The sequence below is a fragment of the Trachemys scripta genome, chromosome 1 (genome assembly GCF_013100865.1).
Source record: "Trachemys scripta elegans isolate TJP31775 chromosome 1, CAS_Tse_1.0, whole genome shotgun sequence".
NCBI lineage: Eukaryota > Metazoa > Chordata > Testudines > Emydidae > Trachemys > Trachemys scripta.
In genome coordinates, this window is record NC_048298.1 from 321660660 (window position 1) to 321668658 (window position 7999).

Below are 7999 nucleotides of genomic sequence, written 5' to 3' on the forward strand. Positions count from 1 at the left end.
GGCTGCCCGGCAAACCGTGAAGCCGATAGCGCTTGGGCAGCCCTTTTCGCGTGGCTGGGAGTGGGAGGGAGGAGGGGGCGGAGTTAGGGTGGGGTTGGGGCTGGGCTGGGCTGGGCTGGGGAAATGGGCGGGGCCAGGGCCCCATGGAGGGTCCTCTTTTTTTATTTGTTAAATATGGTAACCCTAGGTCACATGATATGGCCAGGCCCCCTCCCTGTATGGCAGCTGCTGGAGTTGGTGAGCTGCGATCTGTGTCTGTGGGGAGAGGCAGCAGCTCTCAGTCTATGGGCTCTTCAGTCTAGCAGACAGTAGTATAAAGAGGTCTAATGTCTGGAAGCTGAAGATCAACAAATTCAAATTGGAAGTAAGTTGCCCATTTTTAACTGTGAGGGTAATTAGCCATTCAAACAACTTTTAACATCAAGAGCGGATGTCTTTCTAAAGGATATGCTCTAGTTCAAACAGGAAATGAATCGGGAAGTTCTATGGTCTGTGATATGCAGGATGTCAGACTAGATGGAGCTGGGAGCTGCAAGGAGAGCCTGCTGCTTTCCAGAAGGGGAGACTGAGGGCAAGGGGGAGACCTGCTGGGGGGGCATGACTTGAGCTGTTCTGGGGATGGCCGAACCTCTATTAGCAGATATGAGCCATCTCTGCCCGGTGGGACATTAATGAAGCTGTGCAGAGTGTAGCTTTTGGCTGGGCTCAGGGTGGGAGGGGGGCGTGGGCATCCAGGCTGGGGGCACCCTGTGGCTGGGCTCTGGGGGAGGGAGTGTGGGTGTCTGGCCCCATGGCTGGGCTCTGGGGAGGAAGGGGTGTGGGTGTCTGGACCAAGGGGGCCCATGCAGTCCCCTCCAGCACTCCCCAAATACCCCCTCCCAATACACACACACAGACACACACCCCTCCAGCACCTCACAAATACCCCCTCTAGTACCCCCCAACCATACCCTCCCTTGGCAGTGACCTCGATTTGGGAATTTGAAATATGGTAACCCTACAGGGGCAGGGCAAAAAAACAAGAATTGACTACCCCGGAGGGGCAGAGTTTTCCCCTAATATGTGTCCAGCTGGCACATGTGACACCCAGACTGAGGTCCCTGGCAAAACATAACAGAGAAACAGGAACTGGGTTATCGTAGGGTTTCTTTAACTCTCTGCTCCTGGGGGGAATCTTTTTTGCTGTCCATATTGGTAGAGATCCTTGCTGACAGGTATTTTGAAATAAATTACCAAAATAATTGAAACTAGCATGATTATATTGTGTTATTTTGACAAATAAAATATCCAAAATTTTGCAGAATTTTTAAATATTATGTGCAGAATTTCTATTTTTTGGTGCAGGATTCCTCCAGGAGTAAAAAACAAGGACATCTAGATCCACTTCACAAGTGGCACTAGCTTCTCTTTTTAATCACTAATTTTGATGATTCTCTCTGAGGAAAAATGCTTTGCATTTACTATCCACAGCACTTCAGGGTGCAGATTTTCCAGACCAGACGTGCTGTGTTCAGTGCAAGTCAAGGGAAGGGAGAGCAGAAGAGTAATTTTAAGGCACCTTTACGCTTGCTTCATCCTGAAGTTGCAAGCAATAACCTGCAGCCTACTCTGATTTACCCAGGTGCCAGCAGTCACCAGGATTAAGGTTGGTTGGAAATTTTCTGTCAGAATTGATTTTGATGGAATATTGGATTTTGACTAATTTTTCCATGAAAGGTGTCTGGGCTCTGTGGAATACTAGTTTTTAATTTAAAAAAAAATTGCCCCAAAATCAAAATATTTTGGCTGAAAACTGAAATATTCTGATTTGGAAATTCCTCCATGGTGCCTCATGGAAGTTGTAGTTCAGTGGCTTCCTGTCTTCATTCTCTTCTATGGGTCAACCTCCATGGCCAGACTACATTTCCCATAATGCAGCATGGCTAGGGACTCCTACGATGTGCTGGCTCCCTTCTCCAAGAGGGCATACTGTTGTGCATCATGGGAGAGTGGGTGCTTGAAGACCCAGAGGATTGCTCCCATGAGGCACCGTGGCAGCATTTCCAAAATTGAAATATTTCAGTTTATGGCCAAAAATCCAAAGTTTCCATGGAGGGAAAAAGACCCCCTACTTTTGGAGCAGCTCTACCCAGGAGTTGCTTTGGAAGCTGGGAATCAACCAGGAGTGGGATTACTTATGACTTCACCTTATTATTCCAGGCCATGCCTCTTACACCTCCGGCAAGGGAGGAGGAAAGGGAATAGGAATCTCTGCAGTCTCCCTCTGATACCCACGTATTCCCATAGGCAAGAGGAATATTCTGCTGATAGTGAAGCTGGGATGAAATGCTGAGAATGCTGGTATTGTATACTCAAAGTAAGGCTCAGATTTTCAAAGGGCCCAAGAATGTGAGGCACTCAAAACTTATTGAAATTCAATAGGGTTTAGGTGCCTAAAAACCTTGGGCTCATTTGAAAATCTCAGCCTCTAGCCAGTTAATCACCACAACACCTGAAGTTTTATCATCCCTATTTTAAGGAAGAGAAGATTTAGGTGACTTGTCCAAGACCTTGGAGGGAGAAGAATCAGAGCTCTGACATGAGTTCAGGGATTCCCAATCCGCTGCTCTGACTGTACCTCTCACTAATAGCCATGAATTCTGAAAAACAATAGCCAATATCTGCAACTATTTTCTGCAAGAGGGAATTCACCTTTGCCCAGTTAAGGTATAGTTAAATACCCCTTTTCCAGGGTAAACTTTTGAAATCTCTTCATTGCTCAAATGAGTTGCACACAAGCCAGAAAGAGGCAGAAATATTAAGATAATCAGTTATCCATTAGTTTTGCCCTGAAAATTGTACTAATTCATTAAAACCTCATGAAGTGTACAAGAAAGTGCCAGTGCACACAGAATTAAATAGGTGTTGTAAATAGAGCCCTGCACAGATACAAAATTTGTATACACATCCGATCCACGATCCACAGAAATGGTCTGCAGATATCCACATCCACATCTGCGGCTGCAGATATCCGCTGATAGAGAGCGGATATCTGTGGATTTTCAGGGCTCTAGTTATAAACAAGTATCCTTGTCCTGGCCCTCGTGACAGCCCTCACCTCAGTTTCCCCTTTGGGTCCCCAATAATGCCATACGAGTTTATCCCGCAGTGCATCCTAGTTTATTAACAAAAGCATAGTGCATGTCATCTTTGAAACACTGCTTCATTCTCACCATACCTGGACTCTTGGGCAATCCTCCTCTGTCCCACTGCCAGGACAGCCACCCCAGTCTTTTCTTCTGGGATGCAACACCACTCTTCCCATCGGGAACTCCCACGCCCTCTCTGTTAGGTGCATCCCTTGCTCCCCCTAGCCGTCTCAAGGCTCCTGCTCTCCAGCAAGGAGACATCAGTAGGTAAGCGGTTCCTCCTTCCTTCAGCTCTTTCTAATCCTTGGCTCTAGCTCTCAACTTAGAGCCAGCAGGCATCTCCCTCTGCTGCTGCTGCCTCCACTGTTCTGCCTTCAGCCCTGGCTCTCTAGTTGGTGAAACCTGCCAGCCAGCCAGCAAACCTCTCTTGCTGCGCTCTTCCTTTCAGCCCTTTCTCAGGAACCTCCATCTCTCTCTAGCAGCTCTAGCAGCATCTCCTGCTCTTCCTGATGGAACCAGTCTGCTCTGACTCTCCGGTTATTGGTTTCACCAGGCCTCTGATAGCCCCCCAGTGCTGTTCTCCTTCTGAATTGGTCCAAACAGGGAGCACGCGGAGTGGAACAGGAACACGGAGCCCAGTTTCATTTAATGAGCCAGCTACCCTGTTACCGGTGCCTTGCTGCTCTTAGTGAAAGGTGGGAGCATGAGGCAGGCCAGGACTTCCATCAGTGGGTCTACATGGAGTCACTGGGCCACAGGCACTGCTCTCCCCCCATGCACAGGATTGTAGACTTGGGCATCCTCATACGTTCCAGACCTTTTAGCCATTTTCTTGGCCCAACGTCACTGTGTTACATCCACAGACTGTCACATTGACTTCAGACCTGCTGCTCAGCTGCTTTGGGGCCTGTTCTGGTTTCTGGTGGAAAGGAAGGCAGGAGTTTGCAATCAATTAATAAGAATCCATACAAATCCCCTCTGAGAACATGTGACCAGTCCTTCCACCGGGAAAGGGTCATTTTGCCACCCCCCATATTCCAATCTGCATTTCCTTTGGCAAATGTTCCACACCCACACGTCACAGTACATCTTGTTTTTTTGTAAGTCACATGTTTAGAATGTATCCTGACGCCGGCACAAAAGACAGCAGGAGCAAAACAGCTGAGATGCCTGTTTGGAATTATCTTCTCTAAACCAAGTGAGATCAGTGTATCGAATGATGCAGATTTAAGAGCAGCATATCAGGCTAGACTGAAACTACTGATTTGGAAAAGAATTGTGCTCCTGATACGATTCTGGGAATTACAATTTGACATTGTTTTGTCTTCTTTTTTTTTAATCCTGGTGAATGCCTACAATGTATTTTTTATTTCTAACCCCAGTAAGGGCTTTCTTTTGTTCACATTAGCAGTTTTACATGAGCCTTCATAATTGTTTCTTATAAAATAAGTTTGATTTCTATCATCCTGGTTAATGATGTGCTACATTGTTTATAGGATAATGCAATGAACGCACACTGAACTCATCCTATTATCCCATAAGTAATGCAATAAACTGCTTAACAGGGCAATTAAATCAAGTGATTTTAGTTTAATGTCATTAGATAGTGTTCAAGAGTACCCAACTTTTTGTTTGGAAGATAAGCTTACCCTCTGAAATATTGAAAAATGGACCTTATTAATGTTTTTGTTTGTATTCCCCCAGGTGCTAATCACACAGCTTTCCGAATGGGAGAGAACTAGTATAGCCTCTAGTAACTTGTGACAGAGCAATGGATTTAATAACCTTGAAGATGTCCCCAGGGTATTATGCAGCAGTGTTTGAAGCTTAGAAGAAAAAGACATTTCATTATATACAGATGGTAGAAAATCAAATACATGAAAGAAATATAAAGGTTAAATAAATTATATTGTTTAAAAAACTTCAACCCACAGTATCAAACCTGATTTGAATTTTTGAAGGGGGTCTAAGTGAATAGTTTTTTGGATGACATTAATTCCTTCTTTTGTACTTTAATAGAATTTCATTCCCCCCCCACCCCCACCTGAAAATGTAATTTAAATACTCAGCACCACATGCAATTTCATTGGGAATGGTTCCAGTGGAATTAAATCTCTGTCGTGCATCTTAAGTCTATTCTAATGATTACTGCTCTACTGAGTATGTAATTTAAAGTCTCGTGTTAATACATTAGGTGCTGAACACCAGAAACTTGTGCTTTCCAACGTCACAGTTGAAGAGTCATCTTGCTTACTGCCAGAGAAGTCTACTTGCAGTTGCATTTCTAGGGAACAAAAGTGACATCTAACAGTTTCTGTGCTTAATCCCAGTTGTATATTCCCTGGTCATTTTTAAGGGAACCAGTTACCATTGGGGCAGGGACTGTCTTTTGTTTTGTGTTTGTGTAGTAGTGCCTAGCACAATTGGGTCCCGGTCTGTGACTGGGGCTCTTAGGTGCTACGAGAATACAAATAATAAAAATAATAATTAATACCTTCTTCTCTTATTTGTAGATGTCAATGAGGACCACAATTTTTAAAAGTGGGAAGCAAAATGTAGGGTCCCTATGTGGGTCTAGATTTTTAACAGAGTTTAGTTCCCATTTAGGCACCTAAATAAGAACGAGATTTTTTTAAAATGCTATCATCGTGCCATTCCCATTGTGATAGGACCAGTTTTGCAAAAGGAATCCACACACACTAGGCTTCACTTTTGAAAATCTGACCTCATATGTGAATGCTGAGCTCTTTGGAAAGCCAGCCCTTAAGTCACCTAAAAAGGGGAGCTGATTGTTCAAAAGTGTTGATTACCCAAGCAGGGCCGCCTGGGGGCGGGGGGGGGGGGGCGTCGGTGGGGGGCAAGTGGGGCAATTTGCCCCAGGCCCCCACGAGGATATAGTATTCTATAGTTTTGCAACTTTTTTTATGGAAGAGGCCCCCGAAATTGCTTTGCCCCAGGCCTCCTGAATTCTCTGGGCGACCCTGCACCCAACTGCTCCTACTGATGTCTGTGGAAAATGCTGAGCGCTCAGCACTTGTGAACAGTCAGGCCTGTCGTGACTAAATATGGATTTAGGAGCCAAACTCTAGACTCCAATTTTTGAATCTTGCTGCTGAATTTTATTTAGGGCAAGTGCCCACTCTGTTCAGTGTTTCCCTTATAAAACAGATCTACTCATAACTTTTAGTATTGTTGTAACTACAGCTGGTTGGCTTGTTTGTTGCAAATCATATTTATTTTGAATTTAGCCTTTATTTGATTCAGTATGCCAGTCATCTGCAAACAGATCCTTATCGCTATGAATGTGTTCGTTATTCATAAGTATTTGCTGTATAGTTTAAGCAAAGAAGTTTCAGCCTGTTATATGAATATTTCATGAGTAACAATAATACTTAACATTTATACAGTCTTTTTACCTGTTCAATGTACAGGCATTTTCAAAAGTGTCCTAGGCCTGGTGTACGTTTCAAGGTTAGGTCGATATAGCTATGACGTCAGGGCTGTGGAAAAACTCACAGCCCCGAGCACTGTAGCTATACAGACCTTACCCCTGGTGTAGATGCAGCTCGAAGAATTCTTCTGTCAACCTCGCTACTGCCACTCGGAGAGGTGGATTACCTACCATGATGGAAAAACACCTTCTGTTGCTGTAGGAAGCGTCTACACTATGGTGCTAGTGCAGCATTGCAGCTGTAATGCCCAATGTGTAGACATGCCCTGAGAGTTAAATGCCTAAGGCCATGTCTACACTTTTGTCGGTATAACTTATGTCGCTCAGGGGAGTGAAAAAACCACACCCCTGGGCAACATAAGTTACACTGACAGAAGCGCCAGTGTGGACAGCACTATGTTGGCAGGAGAGCTTCTCCCGCTGACATAGCTACTGCTCGTGGAGTGGTTTTATTATGTCGATGGGAGAGCTCTCTCCCATCAGCACAGAGCAGCTACACAAGCGATCTTACAGTGGCGCGGATGCGTCCGTACAACTGTGCCGCTGTAAGCTTGCTAGCGTAGACATGGCCTAACTCTCATTCAAGTCAACTGGAATTAGGTACCTAACTCCCTGGGGCCTTGTGAAAGTCTCACCTGTAACCATCAGAAGACTCCAGTGATGTAGTTGGGTAAATATTATCCCGTTTTTTAGAGACTGGGAAACTTACCCAGCAAGGTAAAATGACTTACCTAGTATTACACACCAAGTGAGCGAAACACCCAAGATTAAAACACAGGACTTCCTGACCTCCTTGCTATTGATGGTGTGTGACTGGAGAACTGAGGTAAGCTACATGGTATTGCTTCTGCTCCCTGATTGGGTACTGGATACTTCTTAAAAGAGAAATTAGCAAATGGTGACCAATGAATAGAGAACAAAAACTGAGGTTCTAGAGCTGCTCAAGACACTTTGAATGTTGGAATTTGTTGACAAAAAGGCTGTGTTTTTGTGAAATACTTTCCCATTTTTGACCAGTTGGAAGGAATAAGTCCTAAACTTTTCATTCATTAAATATTTGGGATTGTTGAACAATGAATAAAACAACCTCACAATTAGAGAACCAAACTTCCATTCACAAAAATGGCTTTGTTATGTTTCTAGGCATCCAGCCCTAGTCGAAACTTCCAGGGCCTGATTCTGCAGTCCTTAATGAGCCATTGAATTCAGTGCCTTCATCTGGAGTTTTGGGCTAAGTAATAACTGCACAATGGAGACTGTCAGCACTAAACTTAAATGATTCAGTAGGGGTGACTTTAATAATAAAGCCTTTTTTAAAGAAAAAATGACAGCTACTGTGTAATATGGGGACTACAGGTCCTGTGGATCACATCTGGGTAACTCTTTTTTTAAATGTCTGTCTGCTAGCATAATTAACTAG

The 7999-nt window shown here is 44.3% G+C and overlaps 1 long non-coding RNA gene across 1 annotated transcript in view; it reads left to right on the forward strand.

Annotated features, from left to right (window-relative positions):
* The window catches only part of LOC117871852, a 24503-nt gene extending 19484 nt beyond the window's left edge, over positions 1 to 5019 (forward strand). The window contains exons 2-3 of the long non-coding RNA XR_004644345.1: positions 1471 to 1645; positions 4833 to 5019. This is a non-coding gene — a long non-coding RNA (uncharacterized LOC117871852). The remainder of the gene's footprint in view (positions 1 to 1470; positions 1646 to 4832) is intronic.
* Positions 5020 to 7999: the final 2980 nt, after the last annotated feature.